The following is a 20,720-nucleotide window of genomic DNA, read 5'->3' as shown; positions in this document are numbered from 1 at the left end:
TATATTATATATTAATCAGAATTACACACACACACACGAAACAGTAAACTAGTGTAAGAATTGGCAAACATTTTCCATACAGGGCCAGACAGAAAATTTTTTTGACCTTGTAGACTATACGATCTCTGTCACAGGGACCTGATTTTTTCCATGCAGTGTGAAAGTAGCCACAGGCAATATGTGTTCCAACCAAACTTTAGTTATAAGAACAGCCAGCTGACCCACAGACCACGGTTTGCTGACCCTGAACTAGTGTTTATTCAGTTATGTACTTATGTGAGGCATATGATTCATATCTCAGGAGCCACCCCTCTCCTGTAATAAAGGCGAGTGAGGAAAGGTCAGTTTTGATGGGAGTCAAGGATGGGAAGGGACTGTGGGACAAGTGGGCTGCACCAGGGAGGCACGGACAGAGGTGACTGGCAGGTACTGGAAGGGACAGGCAGGTGGCACTTGAATATTGAGACCTACATCAAATTTCCTTTTCCCTTCCATGTGGCCCTGGGGACAGGTGGGCATTGTGCTGGCTGCAGGGAAGGGCTTGTGTATTTATAGCTTCCACCCTTCCCCATTAAAATGGGATTCATTTTTAGTCTTTATAGCTAATCCTTAGGTTGGTAATGATGACCTTATTTTACCAAAGAGACAGCTGAATTTAGAGACCCGAAGGGTCACACAGGTAATAGAAGTAGTGAAAGTAATAACAGTCACGGCTTGAGTGTTTACTATGAGCTGGGCACATTGCTCAGTAATCTTCTATTTCATCTTACCTGGACGGAGGCACAAATGTCTCCTTTTTACAGGGAGGAAACTGAGGAACAGCTGGGCTAACTCTGACCCAGGGCTACACTGCAGGTTGGGATCAAAGCTGGGGTTGAAACCCAAGCTGCTTTGCCATGTTGTAATTTGATCTCCCAGAATTGAAGACCTTTGTTTGTTTCACTGTTTGCCCAGTGTGAAGTCCATGCTCTTGGTACCTTCAGAGTTCCTCTCCTTGCCAGGCCTAGAGCATGCCCAACCCACACCCAGTCAGAGCTCTCCTTGGCCCCTTTCCTCCAACCTGGACTAGCTGGGGCTGCAAATACGTCCATCATGGCACCAGAGGGGCCACGGAGAGGCTGTCAGAACAGAGCTCTCCTTGCTGCTTCCTAACCACAGAACCCATGGCTTCCTTCCTTCCACCTGGGATTCTTTTAAAGAAGCACTACCAAGAAGCAAACACCATAGGCCCCAGAATAGAGCTGCCAAGTAAAACACAGGACTCCCAGTTCGAGGTGAAGTTCAGAGAAACACAAACCCTTCTATAGTATAAGCATATCCCTTGGAATATTTGGAATATACTTATACTAAAAAGACTTTGTTATTTGAAATTCAAATTTAACTGGGTTTCTTGTATTTTCATTTGCCAATTTGGGCAATCCTGACCCAGAGGGAAGAGGTATCTCTTCTGCATCGAAGACTTCAACCTCTTAAAAGGTTGGGACCATTTCTCTGGGGAAATGGGGTAGAGGAAAAAGGGACGAGCTAGACCCTGCCTTTAAGGAATTTAATATTGAGCTAGAAGAGTGGATGTAGAGGGGGACATTTCAGGGCCTCCTAGGGTAGGACCTGAGAAGGTCTGGGATACAGCAAGATTGTAGGGGAGCAGTGAGCCACAGTGCCTCCTTCTTTCTCCTGTCACTCTCTGAGGGAAGTTCACTTTTTCCAAACCAATAACATGTGCTGCCCCTGTTTCAGAAGACTATGGCAAGCCTTGGTTCCTTGGAGGAAGAGCATTAGGCTGGCACCAGGTCCTTTATCCTATGTCCTATGTGATCCTCTCCAGCACCTGCCTCTCTGCCCCCTGCTCAGCTCGACATGCCCCCACGGCACCCTAGCACAGGGATAATCAAACGTATCTAGACAGAAAAACACATGGAAAATCAGTGATACCCTATGGTGAAACATGGCAAAATACTGTTAATATTAGGCTTAGAATAGCTAAATATGCAATTTGGGGCTAAATTTGATTAATTGCATAGTGGGGTCGAAAAATGTCTTCCGGTGTGTTCCATGATACACTGGCTGAGAAATAAATGTAACGAGAAAAACGTTCAGTGTGTCAGGTAATTTTTAAAAATACCACAGAAACTCTCTCCTTGTGAAGAAACCAGTGCTTACAAGTTGATCTGAGTTTCTGCAGGAAAAACCTGCTTAACCTTGCTTAATCCAGAATTTCCCAAAATTTGACTATATAATCACTGCCCTGACTTTGGAACTTTTCTCTCAGTAATGCCTAATAACATCTGAATTGTTCTGTGAAACACATTTTGGGAGATATTGGATTCCGGGATAAGATAAACCTGAGTTGCTTTACTTTCTGTATTAGTCATCATGAAAATAAAACAACAATAGCCAGGGTAGTTGACATTTACATAGAACTTTCCAGGTTACTATGAAAATGTTTTTCTTGACAAACATGTCTCCCACTGGAACATGCAAAGGACTGTTTGTTCTGGGGGCAGGGCTGGCCTAAGGTCTTCTGTGACCCATTGGCTAGTAACTTGTGGTGGTAAAATCAATTCTTACCAAAGAGGTAAACTAATCGCTTTCAGATGAACGTAGCATGTTAAGGAAGGACAAAGACGACAAACAAAAAGAAAGAAAAGCTTCTTTCTTTTCATCTGAGAACTTTTTTTTCCTTTTTTTTTTTTGGAGACAGAGTCTTACTCTGTGGCTCAGGGTGGAGTGCAGTGGCATAATCTTGGCTCACTGCAACCTCCACCTCCCGGGTTCAAGCAAATCTCCTGCCTCAGCCTCCCGAGTAACTGGGATTGCAGGCGCGCACCACCACGCCCAGCTAATTTTTTTTTTTTTTTGTATTTTTAGTAGAGATGGGGATTTACCATGTGAGCTAGGCTGGTCTCGAACTCCTGACCTCAAGTGATCCACCCGCCTCAGCCTCCCAAAGTGCTGGGATTATAGGCATGAGCCACCGCATCCGGCTGCCTGACAACTTTTATAGCAGGATATGTTTTCTGTTTGTGTGGGGCAGAATGACCCTCAGGCTTTGGGAGGTTTATGGCCAGGGCTGCCATGTTTGGCCCACATCCCTGTCCAGCTGCAAACAGAATGTCATCTTCTATGACCTCAGCCTTGAACCAATCCTGGCAAAGGAGCTCAAAGAACAGGAGGCTCTGAACCCAGCTGGAGTGTCCTGCCTTGAGGCTGGGGGTTATAACTATCGGTGAGGCTGCCCACCTGGGAAGTCACTCTATCACTGGCCAGGGCTGTCCCAACAGACTGCATAACTAGCCCTGTTATCTCCTTAACCTCCCCCAGGGTGGGAGCCCTGCTCTGGGTCAGGCTCTGCTGCCCCTGCCCAAGACTGAGTCTTAGTCCCCTATATCCTGCTGACTGGTAGGGAAGTATTGCCTTGAGGACCAGCATTACTTGGGATGCCCATAGCAATGTCCCACACATCAACTGATCCCCTAGACAACAGAACTCCAGAGCCCCTATTTCCTCCGCTTGGCTCCCTCTCCAGGGCCCTGAAGCCCCGGCACACCTCACAGCCATCTCTCTTCTTAAGGCAAGAGACAGCTGAACTCGTATTCTACTGGAAGAAGCACAACGTTCCCAAGGCTCCAGACCCATGGCCTCTCTCCTTCCAAGAAAAGTTAGACAGGGGACCCAAAGAGGAACTGAGGAAGCGGTGTCTGACCACCATCATCCATCTGATTCTTGTACCTTCTGCAAAGGATGGTGAACAGGGCGACTACAAAAGACAGGGACTCAACGTGTGGTGCACCTGAGTTCCCATAGAATGTCCTGTGAATCCTTGTCCTCCTCACTTCCTCCTTCAGCATCAGCACCATCACTTACGGACCACTTCTATGACAAACTTCACACTTAATCCTGTCTCATTTAATGCTCGTAACAGCCCTGAGGTGGATACTGTGCCCATTGGACAGGAGAGGAAACTGAGGCTCAGAGAGAGTGAGTCACTTGCTCATATTCACACAGCATGGTACCAGGGGAGCTGGGATGTACACCTAGTCAGCCTGACCTTGGCACCTTCTTTCTTAGCTGCTGTAGAGGCGGAGGAAGAGTTGGTGAGTCACAAGACTATCTTGCTGGCTACGGAGTCTGCTTTGAGGCTTTGTTTTCTACAGGTCCCTCTAACTGGACCAAAGATGGTGCTTGGTGAACATTTTGCAGTTTGAGGATCGGGAACAGTGGGAAAGGAGAGGCCCTGCCTCATCCATTCACTTTCACTCATCTCTGGAGTCCAACTACTCTCCAAAGGCTTCATGGAGGCCGCTGGGCAGGGGGAGGCCATCTGTTCAGGTCCTCTGACATCACAGAGGCAAGTGGTAGAATGGGCTCTGCCTTCTGCCCTGGGCAAGCTCCTTACTTAGAAGACCCAAAAATGTCTTACACAGAAACACAAGCATACTAACACACTCTCACACTCAACATGCACAAATCCATCCATGCACATACTCCCCTTTACAAGAGACATGCACACACATACATTCTCATACACATAAACATGCACGTATAAAAAGACAAATTCAGGATGCATCTGAACACAGCTCTTACATTCACACACATGACAACAGATACAACACACTTACTCTCCCACATATTTGCATAAACCACTCATGTTTATGTACAACCTGTGTCCATCTCAAGATACTGATCCATTTCTGTGTAGCCTCTCTGGATTAATAAACTTTTGCACAGACGTCTCTTTATACAACCAGAACAGCCCTCAGAAGCCAGTGTTATATCACACACTCATGGGGCCTGCCTGACACTTGTGTTTAAGCTCCTGTTTTCCCAGACACAGAATGCAGGGATAGAGGCGTGGAGGTAGTTCTAACCCTAGAGATGTCTCAAGCATCTGCTGGCTCAGTCTGTGATCTCAGAGGCAGGGATCAAGGGCTGTCAGGGTCAGGGAGACACAGGGTGTCATGGTCCAGAAAATGTCTCCGGCGTCCCATAGACCTGGGTTTGAATTCCATCTGTGCCTCTCCTGGTTGTGGGTTACTGGTTATATAACAGGTATGGATTAGGAGAGTGGACTCTGGAGGTGAACTCTGGGCTCATAATCAATTCCCAGCACCGTTACTTAAATAGCAAGCTACTTCACCTTCCTGCATCTCAGCTTCCTCACCAATAAAATGGGGGTAATAATCGCACCCAGCTTAGAGAGCTGTTTAGAGGATTAAGTTCGATAAACCAGGCAAAGTGCTTATCTCAGTGTCTGGCACACAGGAAGTGCTCAATAAGTTTAGGATGTGATTACATATAAGCCCCTGGAGTTCCCTGGGAGAAGATGCCAGGGCAGTGTGGGAGAGGCTGGAGCTGAAATAGAGAGAAGCCGGGCACAGTGGCTGGGGAGAGCAGATGGCCCCAGGAGCCAGAACATGGGATGCACCCTGGCTCTGCCAGGCAGGCAGCATCCCTTAGACCCACACTGCTCCTGTTGAGCCAGGGAGCGGTCTGCTGCTTTGAATTCTAAAGACCTCCCTTACAGCCTAAGAAGAATCACTCATGAATAGTCCTACCCAGCTGCAAACTGAAATGCAAGAGGAGACCCTATGTATCACTAGATTCAGACCTGGTCCCTCTCTGACCCTCTCCTCAGCTGCCCTGTGCTGCCCTGGCCCACCAGCCAGTGGCTCACAGCTTCAGGGATGAGGGGAAGGAATAATTCAGAGAAGTTTCCTGGAAGAGGCATTTGGTACGGTCTTGATAGAGAAGGAAGGATGTTCCAGAGACAGGAAGTGGCACATGGCCATGAGCACAGAAGCCCCCACTGCTTGCTTTCCAGGCTCTTATTCCCAGGGTTAGTGACTCTTAACTTCCTGTCTGCAGTCCAAGTCCCAGTCCAGACCTTCCTCTTGACTCCAGACCCCAAGTCTTGCTACTTTCAGGTTTCACTAAGTGAAAATCTCAGAGATGCCTCCAACTGCACATGATCCAAAGCACTCTCCTGCCCTTACCCCAAACCCATCTCTCCCCTGGGTTCCTTGCCCCTGGGACTGGCCCATCATCCAGTCAGCCATCCAAGCCGAGACCTCATCTGGTCTCACACCCAGTCTCTTGAATTCGCTTTCTTCCATCTCTTATATCTGCCCCCACCCCATTGCTCAGGCTCCAGAACCAGCCCCTACCCTATCTCAGTTTCTTCTCTTGGACTTGGAGATAGCCTCCTCATTGTTCTGTCTTCAGACTTGCCCCAGTCCAACCCATTCTCTAAACAACTAGTAGGATCATGGCTATTCCCTCCTAAAAGCTCTTCAGTTGGTGTCAAGTTCTATAATGTCACTCAAGGTCCTCCATGAGCTAGCCCCACCCATGTCTCCAACTGTACGTACCCCTGTCTCCTCCTCACACCCAATGTTCCAGCAACAACGGCTCTCCTTATATCTCCTCCAGCAGACAGAGAGAGAGAGAGAGAGAGAGAGAGGAGAGTGTCTATAGTCATGCTGGTGTGTTGGTGTTACACGAGCATGTGTGTGTCTATATATGCATGTAAGCTGCATATGTATGAAATGTGTGGGTATGTGGGTGTTCAGGGACATGACATGTGGCATGTGGGTATTTAGGTAGGAGAGCCTGTTGAGGATGGACATTGAGGGAAACGTGGTTGAGAAGCCAGCAGTTGGCACAGCTGGGCAAGATGACATTTACAGCAAAGGCTAGGCTACTGACAGGCCCAGGAAATCAAGGCCTGGGAGCCAGGTGTTACCAGGCCCTGAATATCCCCAGGTGAAATCAAGGGAGCTGCACTCCCCACTTTCCAGACCTGGCCTGCAACTGTCCTGGGGCACAGGTCATATGCACAGAAGAAGCCTTATGCCATCTTGGGTATCTTGTCTCCCTCCTTCCTATTCAGCCAAGGATTGGGATGAGAGGCCTCCAAACAGCCTGCATCTGTCTTCATGTCTCTGAAGAGCCACTGTTGACCTGATCATCCCACCATGGTGATTGTTCACCAAAGACAGAAAGCTGTTAATTCCAGCTCCTAACTGATTACTGCATTGAGTCAGGCCTTATTCAGAACCTTGGGTGTTTTTCTAGACACCTGAGAACCCCAATTTATCTTTCCCCTTGGTCCTCTATCTGACAATCTGACCTACAGTCATTCCTGACTGACATTGGCCAAGTCTCTAACCCTCCACTCTCTTTTCCCAGGCCAGTCTGTTAGCACACATCTCCAGGGCAGGAGGGAGGCTTCAGAAGCCAGCCTAGTTCTCTCTTTCCTCCCTTGAGCAAAAAGACAAGAATTTGTCTAAATTTTAAGGACACTGCATTCCATTCTGTCAGCTGTTCAAGAGGCACATGGCTTACTGGAGCTGCTCATTCATTCACTCATTCAACCAATGTCTTCACACACCGGTGGTGTGCTGGGAACTGATGATGAGTGTCCTCCCTGCCCTCATCATGCTTACACTCTACAAAAGGTGCTCTTGTGTTTAAAAAACTATCAGAGCCCATCCCAGGCTGCAATCCCTAAGAAGAGGTGAGGCCAAATGACCTTCAAGGATCTGCTCTGTGCCAAGCAATTATACTAGCCATTTACATCATTGATTGCCAAGAAAAATCAATCTCTTCCCTGCCTTTCTCCCATCTACCCACCCATCCACCACTTCAGGTTCCCTGCCAGGCTCACCTCCTTCTCCAGTCCTCCTGCTCTGACACTCACCTGCCTATAAAACAAACCCAGGCACCATCCTTAAGCTTCTTGTGACTCTTTGATGCTGGCAGAATAAATTGTCTACTTCTTAGCAAGACATTTAAGGTCCTACATGATCTGGACTCAGCCATCTGTCCAGGTTTTCCTCCCTCTACTTCCATCCTTACCACACCCTCAACCACGCACATTCCTGCTCCTTTGGAATTATCACCTCTCCTTCCGTGACCTCTTCTTTGTGCCCTTTCATGCTGCTTGGCCTCTGGAGTTGCTGGCCCCATCTCTGAAGTACTCTTCTGCTTTTCCTCATCTGGCACATCCTTCTCTACCTTTCGAGACTCAGTTCAAATGTCACCTCTGGGAAGACATCCCCTTCTCCTCCGTGGAGCCCAGTGGTCCAGTGTGCTTTGTACACACCTCTGATGACACTCAGCATGGTGGGGAGACCACAGGAGCCAAGGCAGAGAGAACGAGAAGAGCAGTTAAGGGCTGAGTCCTAGGAAACTCTGACCAAGAGTTTCCTTGACGCCCACAAGTATCTTGAGAATGACAACTTGGCTGGCAATGTATGAAATGCCACCAAGAGAGCTGAAGCCAGAAGATGACTGAACAGAGCTGTTGAATTTGATGGTCCAGTTATAGAACCAGTGGTATTAAACAGAGGAAAAGTAATAGAGCAAAGAGGTAGAGGTCTGAATAAGGATAACAGTAGTGATGGTGGATAATCTTTAAGTACATGAAGTTCTTCTCTGCCCCAGGGCCTTTACACAATATTCCCTGGCCCAGAAGTGCTCTGTCTTCCACTCTGCATTGCTCTCTCATGATCATCTTTCAGCACTCAGCTCAGATGTCACCTCCTCAGAGAAGCCTACCCTGACATTTAATCCAACCTCAGCTATTCTGCCTCACCACCCTTTATTATACCTTCAGAGCATTTACAGTCATGAGTAATCATTTTACGTGGTTCTTGTTTTTGTTGTTTACACACACATACACACAGGCCCACACACAGCAACATGTAAGCTCCATGCAAACAGAGACCTTGTCTGACTTTTTTCACTTTTGTATCCCGGCATATAGCACAGCGGCCAGCACACAGTAGACACTCAAAAACTATTTGTTGAATCAATGACTCTATGAATGTATGGATGCATAAATGAGTGGATGGATGACAACCTCAATGTACTTAGCTTTCTTGAGATTGTTGGCCGTACGTTTACTGAACTCACGTCAGGGGGCTTCTGTTCCTTAAACATTCCCTAAGGCATTGGGCACCAGCAAATGTTTGTTGGATGGCCGCATGTGGCAAAAAAGTCTAGCTCCACCAAAATTCCATCTTCCCTTCTTGGGGCACACAGCTAGATAACCTTTCCTAGACCTCCCTGCAGTTAGGTGGACCATAGGCAAAAGTGATACAGGCCATGGCCAGTCTTAGCCCATAAAAACCTCCATGCAACCTCCTGCATGTTCTTCCTACATTGGCTGGATGTTGTTGATCAGACCCAAGGGGATGTGGGTCTCCAAGGTGGAAGGAGGCTTTATTCCTGAATTTCTGGGTGGAGTAGAGCTCCCCACCACAGTAAACACCTGCCCAGGACAGATACACGAGCAGTAAATGAATTTAAATTTGCGGAGTCGTAGAAATATGGTGTCTTGTGGTCACCATGGCCTACCCATTCTCTGCTACACAGCCAGGACCAGCTTCTCTCACATGCCCCAGAATCCTCACACAGTCTGTCTGTCCTGCAACCTCAAGCTGTGCCAACTCGCCACATTTCCATGATGTCTACAGTCCAGCTGACCCAGGAACCTCCCCTCTCTAAGTTTTCAGTAGAACCCAATCTCTGTTGCTCATAGTCCTTTTAGAGTCTGTAGCTTTTTCTGAGATCCATGGGCTAGAATCAAAAGGGTCTCTACTACTTTGGAGTCAGGGATCTTTTGAGAAAAGATAAAACACATGTACCCTCCTCCCAGGAAGACAGGACCCACAGGCCCCCGAGGTCAGGCATGGGTTCCTAGTGCTTTTGCCCAGCATGGCTCACCTGACAGCCCCATTCCAAGCTTAAAATGTCCCCGCCAGAAAAGGGCCTTGCCTGTTCAAGCTGACCCTGCTCCGAGAGATATGGATTGATTTTATTGACTAAGGAGCCAGCCATGACCATGTCAAAAATTTATCAGACTAGCCTTCATTCGCAGGGCAGTTCCCATGGATAAGGGTACAAGCCCAGTGCTCAGAATCCCAGTACCACTGCCCAGTGATGCTGGTTCCCTGCCACGCCACTCCCTTCTCCAATCCCCCACGCTACCATGTGACCTCGAGCAAGTCCTTTCCCTCCCCAAGACTCAGTTTCCTCATCTATAAGTAGGATAATAATATAACTATCCCTTAGGGTTGTTATGTGGATCCAGGCAGATAATCCATGCAAGGCACCTGGCACAGCACAATTCCTGGCACAGACCTAGAGCCAGTATTATCTCCTTCAACCCCCTCCCCTGAGAGTCGAAGTAGGTAGAGTACTATCATGATCTTGTTTCTACAAATGAGGAAACAAGACCAGAGAAATGAACTAACTTGCCCTAGGTTGTAAACCTTGTAAGTAACAAGCCTGGACTCAAACCCCTAAACTTGACTGCCTTCCACAGCTGATTGGTACTGGGTTGCTATGGAAACCTGCAGGGCCCAGGGTAAGATCTAGCGGAGGCCAAGTGAGGGGTGTGCGGGTGGCAGTTCGGTTGGTGGCGGGGAAGGGAACGCTGACTTAACTCTGGTCATCCAAATACCCACAATTATACAATTGAAGGCAGCCAGGGTTAAGTCAGTATTAACTTGCCCAAGCCTGCAGTAAAGGAGAAGGAGGTATGTTCATAGCAGCACTATTCACAACAGCCAAGTGGGAGAAGCAACTCCAGTGTCCATGATGGGTGAATGGCTAAACAAAACATAGTACATCCGAACGATGGAATGTTATTCACCCTGACAAAAGAAGGGAATTCTGACACATACTACAACATGGATGAACCATGAGAACATCATGGTAAGTGAAATGAGCCAGTCACAAAAACAACAAATACTGTATGATTCCACTTAAATGAGATACCTAGGGTAGTCAAACTCATTGAGAAAGAAAGCAGAATAGAGGTTACCAGCGGCTGGGGGAGAGGGAAAAGAGGAGTTACTACAGACTCTAGGGTCAGAGCTTCAGCCTGGGAAAATGAAAAGATTCTGGAGCTGGATGGCAGGGATGGTCATACAACAGTGTGAATGTACTTCAGATACTTAATGCCAATGAACTAACTCCACACTTAAAAATGGTTAAGATAATGAGTGGTGTTATGTGTATTTCACCATGGTTGAAAATAATGATTCTTTTAAAGGGAGGAGGAGGTCAAGGTGTTTATTCATCACCCGTAGACCCTGTCTTGCCATCCCAAGGAAGAAGAGAGGATGATCCCAACTAGAACGGGCTGCTGGGCACTGCCCGGATCCCCATTTGCCTTTCTCTTGCCTCATTTCCAGTTCCAGAATTATTTATCATCAAGGAGCTGCCGGAGATGGAATGTGAATTAGGAGCTCAGCTTGATTTTGTTTTATCTTATTTTCCCCCATGAAGCGCCGCCTGAGTGGGGCGGGGTGGGAGTGTGCAGAGCTTTGTTGTGACTTGTCGCCAAGCAAATGCGGTGTCAGCTTCTGCACAGGAGGCTGAGTGTGGAGCATCCTGGGGCCTGTGCAGAGGATGCTCATTCTAGGAAATAATTACCCGGGTGTCCCTTCAAGTTGGCCCAAAAAATAGAACACTCAGGAGTGAGTGCTGTTATACCTTCTTAATTACTTTCCTCATTTAACCGGGTCATCTCTAGAAAGGCATTCAGGCTCTGGAGACAGACCACGTTTTGATTTTCCACTCCCGCTTACTCATGGGTAACCTTAACGAAAATCACTCGGCCTCAGTCTTCTCATCTGAAGAATGAAATGTAGAATAATGAAAGTACCTACATTGTACGGTTGTGGTGAGGATTGATAAAATGTCATGTGTGAAGAGCTTGGCACCAATATGCCCGTGTGTGGAAGCTGACTTTGTGTCACCCTGATCATCACCACCACCATCATCATCATCACTATCATCATTTCTATCGGGCTACTTTGTATATGCTGACACTATTAGACAAAATAAAGGGGGGGTGTTCAGTCTACTTTCTATTGTTCATCTCTCCAGTCAAACATCCCACTTGCAGGTGCCAAACCAGCCACACCTGGGGATTGGTGTCCTCCTATGGTGGCCACACCAGTGTATGATGTGGGCTGATCTCTACCTCGACACTGGTACCATGAGGGAGCTCTCATCCAGGCTGGGGCCCATGTTCCTGGAAGCAGGGTGATGCGGCAATTAACACCCCAGATCTGAGTTCAAATGTGGCTTGGCCTTTTACCAACTATGAGATCCTAGCTCTGTTCTTTTTAATTACAGTAAAATATACATAACATAAAGTTTAGCATCTTAACCATTTTTAAGTGTAGTTTAGTGGCATTAAGAATATTCACATTGTTGTACAACCATCACCACCATCCATCCACAGAACTGTTTTCATTTTGCAAAACTGGAACTGTACCCACTCTGCAATAACGCTCCATTTCCCCCTCCTCCCAGGCCCTGGCAACCACCACTCTACTTTCTGTCTCTATGAGTTTGACTAGTCCAAGCACTGCATGTAAGTGGAGTCTATCATTTTATCCTTTTGTGACTGGCTTCCTTCACTTCGCATGTCCTTGAGAGTCATCCATGCTGTAGCAGGTGACAGGCCATTGTGGGTCTGCTTTTTAAGTTATGCAGTGCGGAAAACATGACATCTTAGAGTTGCTCTGAAGATGGAATCTCTATCTACCCTCTTGCTCAGACCAAAATCTTAGGAATATTCCAGAATCCTCTCTTTTCTGCACCCCCACATCCATACCATTAGTCAGCCCTGCTGACCATACCTTAATTCAAGCACTCCTCTTTGGCTCCTGTGTTACCTCCATGGCCCAAGCCCCAGTATCCTTCACCCGGTGTCTGCAAAGGTCTAACTAAGCTCCCTGATTCCACTCTTGCCCCCACAGCAGCCAGAGGGATCTGTTAAAACACAAATTAGAGCATGTCTCTCCCCTGCTTAACACCCCCCAAAGTCTTCTCATCTCCCTTCAAATAAAACCCACCCTCCTGTCCTAGACCTGCAGTCTCCATGGCCAACCTCTGCTGGTGCCCTTGATTCCTTCCTCACCATGCTCCAGCCACTATGGCCCCTCTTTCTGGTCCTTAGGCTTACCAAGTTCCTACCTCAGGGCTCTTGCATTCACCTATCACCTCCTCCGAGAGGCCTCCCTTCACCACACAAATTAAAGAGGCAGAAGCCCACTGGTCCTGTCTCCAAGTCTATCCTATTTTAAGTCTCTGCATGGCACTTATCACAACTGGCTGTCTTTCCCCTCTTTGTTTACTGTCTGTCTTCCCTACCAGAAGGTACACTCCATGCAAGCAGGGAGCCTGTCTAATCCATTCATTAGTATAGACCCAGAACCTGGCAGAGAGCCATTGCTCAATAAATACTTGTTGAATGAACTGACAAATGAGCGATGAAACAATATATACAAAGCACTTTGCATGGGGCTTGGCAAGACGTTGTACTAGATGGCAGTATTATTATTATCATCATTGTCATCATAATGATTACCCTGGGCCTCCTGCCTCATTGATCTGCAAGGCTAGACCTTGCTTGAAGATTTGGGACAAGATCAATAAGTGTCCAGGACTTTCTGTGTCATCATGGGAGCTGGAATTCATCCAAGGGGCTGTGAGTGAACAAGTTTCATGCCTTATAGGTTTGTGTGTCCAGGCTTAACGTTCATGAGTTCTACACAGTCCTATCCCACTCCCAGGTTGGGCAAAGACATTAAGATTGCTGACATGAGAAGATCCAAGAAGGCAGGCAGGGTTGGAGCTGGAAGGATAGGCCAGTGGGAGGAGACAGAGGGGGCAGCTGAGAGTCTCTCTGGACCCACAGTGACGGAAGACCGACAGCACCGTGACCATTGGGACCTGAAAGGTTCCCAGATCTGGGTTCCCTGCAGTAGAGACACCGAACAGAACCCTGATCCTGTCAATAAGCAATTCTTTTATCAATAGACCTTAGAGATCTCCTGCCAGGTGCCTGCACTAGACCCATTAACTCAGTCACTGTGTGTGTGTGTGTGTGTGCGTGTGCGTGTGCGCATGTGTGTGTCAGTACTGCTGCTAGGTGACTGCAGATGCCACCCTGAAAAAATAATCAAACAGCTCTTTAAGTGATGCTTCATGCAGGGTTTCCATGGCAACGCTTTATGAAACAGCAAGGCGAACTTTGGTAGGCTCCCCCCACCCCCATGCCTCTTTCCCTGACTGCCACAGGGATCCTCGTTCCATGAGGCTGTGTTTTCTCAAAGCACTGGGTCCTCTTGGCTGTGGGACCTTGACTTGATTACTTAACCCCTCTCTGCCTCAGTTTCCTCACTTGTAAATGAGGACAACAATAGTATCTATCACATAGGATTGTTCTGAGAATGAAATGAGTTGGTAAGTGTGAAGCACCTCTTCCATGGTTAGTGTGGTAAGCAGAATTCTGAAATGCCCTTTAGCATCCCATCCCTTGGTCCCATCTCCACAATACCCTCCCTTTGGGTGTGAATAGGACCCATAGAGACGATGGGCTGTCACCCCCATGACTAGGTAAAGTTATATGGCAAAGATGAAGGGATTTTTTTTTTTTTGCAGATGTAATTGAGGTCCCTGATGAGTTGACTTTGAGTTAATCCAAAAAGAAATTCTCCTGGGTGAGCCTGGTCAAATCAGGTGAGCCCTGAGGGTTTGGAGGTTAGAGACTTGAAGCAGTAGAGACTTTTCTGCTGACCTTGAAGAAGGAAGCTGTCCTGATTTTACAGCTGTAAGGAAACCATTTTGCCACCAATTACATGAACTTGAGAGAGGCCCTGGGGTCTCTGATAAAACCCCAGCCTCAGCCGTGCCTGGATGACAGCTTTTGAGACCCTTAGTAGAGAACTTAGCTCAGCCATGCCTGGACTTCTGACCCATGGAAACTGTGTGGTAATAAATGTGGTTTAAGCTGCTATATGCGTGGTGATTTTTTTATGCAGCAGTAGAAAGCTGAAACAGTACTGAAGAGATGTTCACGCTTGCGGATATGATACCCCTCCGCCCGCACAAGGCCCTCGCCATGCTGTGTTGTAGCTGCCCATTTATCTTGACTCTCTGCTGACCTGTGACCTTCCCACACAGATGCCCAGTAAAGGTGAGCCCCTGCTCAATTTTCCAGATCAGATAACATGTGCTTCCCTCGTGGTCACAATGAGATGATATCTGGAAATAGCGACCTGCTCATCTAGGTGGAGAGGAAAAGCGCCTGCTCTGAAGACTATGGATGCTTCTCTTTGTTTACTCTGAGCCTAGATAAAAAATGCCACAGAGAAGGCGTGTGGTGACACGTGTGACACCGCTGGCTTAATTGCCAATGTGAGAACACACAAAAGCCTGAAACTCCGCCAAGGCAGGGATCGTGTATGCCTCATCCTTATCAACGGCCCAGCACAATGCCAGACACACACAGATATTTGTTAAGTCAGAAATGAGTTATTGCCTCCCATTTCCATTAAATGTAGAATAAAACCCAAAGTCCTCCCTGTGACCTCAGAGGTGGGCCTGCGTGTTCTGGCCCGAGCAGCCTCTCTGTCCTCGGGCCCTACCTCTAGGTGCCCAATTTAGTCCCAGTTTGCCTGGGATGTATCCAGGTTTAGTACTGAAAGTCCTGTGTCCTGGAAAACCCTCTGTCAAAGCAAAGCAACACAATTGCTCACCCTGCCCCCTCCCCCTCCTGCTGCCCTTGACTCCTTCCATAGGGGCCTTCAGGTGGCTCCTCACACCAGCCAAACTCAAAGCCCTTTGCAGTGTCTGCAAAAACTCCTGGCTTCACATCTTTCAGGTCTCTTCTCAAGGGTTAGCTCCTCCAGGAAGCCCTCACAGACTGCCCTGTCCCATGTAATGCAGCTCACTACTCTCTTCCCCGACCCTGCTTTTGTTCTGCATGCCGTTTATCCCAATCTGAAATTAGATTATTTTTTGGTTGGTTTGTCTCCTGGCTGTCTCTCCACTAGAAGTCAACCTCTACAAGGGCAGCGGCTTTTCTTGCATTCCTGCTGGATCCTAGCAGCGTGGGCATAGGTCAAATGAATGAATGAATAAAGCTTTGTCTGGCAACTTGACTTGTAGCCCCTTTTCAAATCCTGATCCCCACGTGACAGAAGCCCTCTGGGTCTCAGGAGGTCCTCACACTGGTTCACAGTGAGGACCCTACCCTGCTTCTGCCCCCAGCCCACTCTTGCCGTCCCTGGTGTCTCCAGGGCTGTGCTGACTGTCATCTTTCAACTCAAGCTGGCCTCTTGCCCCACCCTATCCTCGTCCTCAGGCGGACCTCCTGGGAATCCCCAGAGGCCCAGCTCCCTGGAATGGGTCTCGGCCTCAGACCACCTCCTCTGTGCTGGAAACTGTCTTTCATTTGTCAGAGGTTTGAGCAATCTCACATCTGCTCTGCCTTTGGCATACCTCACTCAATTATTCAACACACAAAATCCACGGGAGGTGGATTCGCTCACACAGACATTATCAGACCACTGACTTGGAACCTTGATGCTCTCTGGAAGCAGTTTCTTCCTAATTATTCAATAATTTATTTTATAACTCTGTGGAGCAATCTGGGCCAGCCATCGGGGACAGGGACATTGATCAGACATAGGTCCTGCATGGTGTTGTGGGGGAGACAGATGTGCAGCCAAATAATTACAGAGAGATAAGGGGTGCTGCAGTGGAAGCTTGTGCCAGGCACCACGGGAGCCCAGGGGCACTGCACGCATTTCCCATGGAAACAGAGACTCTCATTTGCCAACCTTTCTGAGCTTGGGAATCAGACGCCTCCTCTCCCAGCTAACAGGATCTCTCTGGAGGATGATAATTTTGCATTTCAGTCTCAATATATGTGTATGTATACGATGTCTTTAGAAAGCGCCCACTGATTAGGGACATACCTGGTTTGAGGGCGACTCTGGAATTAGTGAGTTATTGGAAGGCAGTAATTCAGGAAGCATGTCCACGGCAGGTGGGGTCTCACGTGGGCCACATCTCCCATCCTTTTCCTGATCCCTGTGTGGGCACAGACAACCCCAGGCCACAATTTCTGACTCCATCTCCTGCCCTTCTCTATTGTTTCTGGTTTACTGGTCCTTAAATGAAATCCAGACCATCAATGCACTAGAGGGCATCAGCCCCCTCCCCTGCCAATCCCCTACTTGCCAGCTGTAGTCACACTTTCCAAGGAGGAGCACCCACAACTCATGGCTTGGCAGCCTCCCTGCCTGGTCTCACCATCACTCCAGAGCCCCCTGCAGGTGCATCAGTGGGTGTCAAAGGCTTTGTAGTTGATGTCACTGGGCATCCTCACAAGGACCTGTGCTTCCCCCAGTTCAAGACCAGCCTGATCCCAAACCCCACCTCTTTCTCACAGCCTGCCTCTGCCTTTGACATTCCATTAGGCCTGTGTAAGGCTGGGGAGCTGTGCTCACTGGGACAGGAGTCTCCTGGCCTGCGTGCCCTGTCCTGCTTGGAAGGCAAAGGATGCAGTGTCTCAGTGACATCTGGGAGGGAGTGGCAATGTCATGGTGTGGTTCCGAGCATGGTTCTGGAATCAGATAGGCCTGGGTATCTACCTTAGCTGTGTGACTTTGAGAACTACACCATACCTCTCTGATCTCCAGGGGCCTCATCAGTGAGCTGAGAGTGAGATGCTTTGAATGCGAGCCTAGTGAGAGGTGTTTGGGTCATGGGGGTGGATCTCTCACGAAGGCTTTGGTGCTGTCCTGGCAGTAATGAGTGAGTGAGTGAGTTCTCACTCCATGAGTTCACACAGTTGATCGTTTAAAGGAGCCTGAAATCCCCTCTCTTTCTCTCTTGCTCCCTTTCTTGCCATAGGACACGCTGGCTCCCCTTCACCTTCCTCCATGACTGTAAACTTCCTGAGGCCTCACCAGAAGCAGATGCTGGCACTATGCTTCATGTACAGCGTACAGAACCATGAATCAAATCAACCTCTTTTATTTATGAATTGCCCAGCCTCACACATTCCTTTATAGCAACACAAATGGACAAATACAGGGAGTTATTAAGACTCAGGGATGTTCAGAGGATTAAATGAGATAGATCATGTGAAAAACACATGTCACAGACACTGGCACCTAGTAAGGACTCAATAAATGGTACACTAGCTGCTCAGGCTGGAGGGAATGGAAAACATTCCGGCAAATTCATGTAGTTTGGGCAAGAGAGAGGATGCTCAGGCTCCTTTGCTCAGGACTTGTACTGCAGGGTCAGCAGCCTCACTCACAGTTGACGTCTTCCTTGCATGCTTCCCTCCTCTATGCAGGCTTCATCCACTTTTAATGATGAGGAGCAGATCTGCCTGAAAGTGGCCACTGGGGAGGGGGAGCGGGTTCTGTATGTGGGCAGTGCTGCCATTTAGGCGGCTTGCTCTCTTACCCAAAAGAGTTTGGGGTTCAGGGGGCCACAGAAAGACTTCATTTGAGTAAAGCATGTGCAGCGTCTGTGCAAACACTCATGCTCTGTGGAATCCAGCCGCTTTCAAGCAAGGTCAGCCTGGGTTCTCACAGGGGATTTGAAGCAGGATTCACTTGACAAACATCTGATTTACAAGGAACCTTGAGGGAACAAATTTATTACGGCTTCTCTACTCCAATGCCCCAACAGCTTCCCCTCTTACTCAGAGGAAATGCCAGGTCCTTGCAGTGGCCTGCAGGGCCCCAGGTGAGTTGCTTCTTCTCTGCCTTCCTCTCTACCCCTCCCTTGCTGCTGCCTCTGGGCCTTTGCACTTGCAGCTCCCTCTGCCTGGAATAATCTTCCTCCCCCAAATCAGCAAGATTCACTCCCTCATTTCCTTCAGGTGTTTCCGCAAATGTCTGCTTCTCAGAGAGATCCTCTTTAAAACTGCATCCAGACCCATCTCTCTCCACTTCTATTCCCTGTTTCCTTTTTATTCGTAGCATCTGATATATCATACAGAACCTGTAATCACACTGTTTATTTTCTCTGGAATGCAAGCTCGTGAAGGAAGAGGTTTCTGTCTGTTTCCTTTATTTTTGTCTTTAGAGCTTAGAGCAATGTCTGGCATGTAGTTGGCCCTCAGTAAATATCTATGAATGAATGAATAAGGGAAAGGAAGAATGAAGAGCAGGTGTCACCTGCCTGAAAGTGCAGATCTTGCTATCAAAAGGTTGAGAGTCTAGGACCTGTCTTCCTCACCCTGGATCCAACAGCAGTGTCTTAAATGCAACCCCGGCCACACCATTCTCCTCTCAAAGCCCCTTATGGGGCCCCTCACCTAATCTGAATACCTACCCCCGGCTTACGCACCTGTCTCCCCACTACATCTGCCCTTCTGCACCTTGACAGCCCATTGGAATCTCTGAGGAACTTTAAAATACAGATGTCTGGGTTCCACTCCCAGAGATTTCGGTTTATTTGGTCTGGGATGAGGTCTCAGCAAAGGCTTTCTTACAGCCTTTTTGAGGTTATAATTGGCATATATTTAAAGTGTACACACTTTATTTTAACTACAAATACTTAAGTGTACACTTTGATATATTTTAAAGTATGTATACTCCTCTTAAACCATCACCACAATCAGCATAATGAAGGTATCAATCATCCCCGAGATTTTCCCTGGGACCCACCCCATGCAGTCCCTCTCTCTTCTCCTCTCTATCCTCTCTCTCCAGGCAACCACTGATCTGCTTTCCCTCACTCTCAATTAGTTTAAAATGTGCAGAATTTCATATAAATGCAGGACTCATTTTGGTCTGACTTATTCCACTCAGGATAGTTCACTTGATATTCATCCATGCTATTGCTTGTATCAGTTCCTTCTTGTTTATTGCTGTGTAGTATTCCATTGAAGGGATATACCACCATTTAGTTATTCATTCATCTGTTGATGGACATTTGCATTATTTCTAGTTTTCTGTTCTTACAAATAAAACTGCTATAAACATTTGGGTACAAGTCTTTGTGTGGACATATGTGTTTATTTTCCTTGGGGTAATGCCTGGGAGTAGAATGGCTGTGTCAGATGGCAGATGTGTCTTTAACTTTTCAAGAAACTGCCAAGCTGCCAAGCTTTTTGTCTAAAGTGGTTGTGCCATTTTGTCTTCTCACCTACAATGTATGAGAGTCTCCATGAGTCTGCAGATTTTTAAAAGATCTTTGGATGGTTCTAACGTGGGGTTCGGGATTAGAATAACAGCTCTAAACAGTAACATCTTTCAGATTGAAGTGGTTCCATGAAGTGATGGAGAGAGAAGGCTCTGAAGCAAGACTGTCCAGGTTCAAATCCTGGTTCTACCACTTCCCAGATGTGGGATGTATCCTCTCTATGTCTCAATGTGTTCAGCTAAAACACAGAGATGATAATAACAGTGCCTGCCTCATAGGACTATTGTGAAGAAAGAAGTACATAGAGTGTACTTAAACCAGCCCCTGCCACATGATCAGCACCTCATCCATATCTGTAATTCTCTTTGAATCTCTGCACTCCTAGTCCCCAGTAAAATTTGCCTGGCACATGTTAGGCTCCTTGGAGGTAATTGCTGGATGAATGAAGAAATAAGCAACTGGAATAGGACAAGGGCAGAGGTTCTAGAAGCCTTAAGGTTTCTATATTCCAGGTTTCTGACTTGTTTTGAGATAATTTTAGGACTCATCCTCCCACTCCCACCAAGACTTCTACTTTTCTGTTTTTATTTCTGAGGATGGGGACCCCAAGCCTCTTCTCTCCTTCTGATCTGTCCTAGCAGATAGATGCACAACCCCTCTCATCATATGAAAGTCCCTGCTCCCAGACCACCAAAGCGGGGCCTTCCTGGCCCTAGATGGTTGAGGGGTGGGATGCT

The sequence above is a fragment of the Mandrillus leucophaeus genome, unplaced genomic scaffold (genome assembly GCF_000951045.1).
Source record: "Mandrillus leucophaeus isolate KB7577 unplaced genomic scaffold, Mleu.le_1.0 Scaffold1297, whole genome shotgun sequence".
Classification (NCBI taxonomy): Eukaryota; Metazoa; Chordata; class Mammalia; order Primates; family Cercopithecidae; genus Mandrillus; species Mandrillus leucophaeus.
The sequence above is the reverse complement of the archived record's forward strand: the minus strand, read 5'-3'. Positions refer to the sequence as shown.